At 24.9% G+C, this 430-nt stretch overlaps 1 protein-coding gene across 1 annotated transcript in view; it reads right to left on the bottom strand.

The window, feature by feature from the left end:
• Positions 1 to 430, bottom strand: part of LOC107624025 (O-acyltransferase WSD1) — a gene marked incomplete in the record, with an annotated part of 18,177 nt that overhangs the window by 16,898 nt on the left and 849 nt on the right.

The following is a 430-nucleotide window of genomic DNA, read 5'->3' as shown; positions in this document are numbered from 1 at the left end:
CGTTATTTAATTAGATGCATATGTAAAATTATTTTACAGTGTACCAAAAATAATTTTTTAAACAAAATCATAAATTAATTATATATATGTAAAGAGTTGATCATAGAAATGGGATAAAAAAAAATGTGTAATGAGACCTATTTGAAGAGTTAGAAAGACTATTAAGAACCGGGCTATTAATGAGAAGAGATCCATCATTCCATAATAGGAAATTTTTAAGGGACCACAGTGAAAGGCTAAATGTTGCATTCAATAGTACAATAACATAATATTCATGCATATATGGGAGGACTATGCATGCATCTTCACACCCAATTAAAAATCATTTAAATCAATGTAGGTATAAAATTACTAACACTCTATCAATCATTGTGTTTCACACATTTTAATATTTATTTTATACAAATAATTAAATTAAATAACTTATTTT

Source organism: Arachis ipaensis, chromosome B10 (genome assembly GCF_000816755.2).
Source record: "Arachis ipaensis cultivar K30076 chromosome B10, Araip1.1, whole genome shotgun sequence".
Taxonomy (NCBI): Eukaryota; Viridiplantae; Streptophyta; class Magnoliopsida; order Fabales; family Fabaceae; genus Arachis; species Arachis ipaensis.
This window is presented reverse-complemented; position numbering and strand designations above follow the sequence as displayed.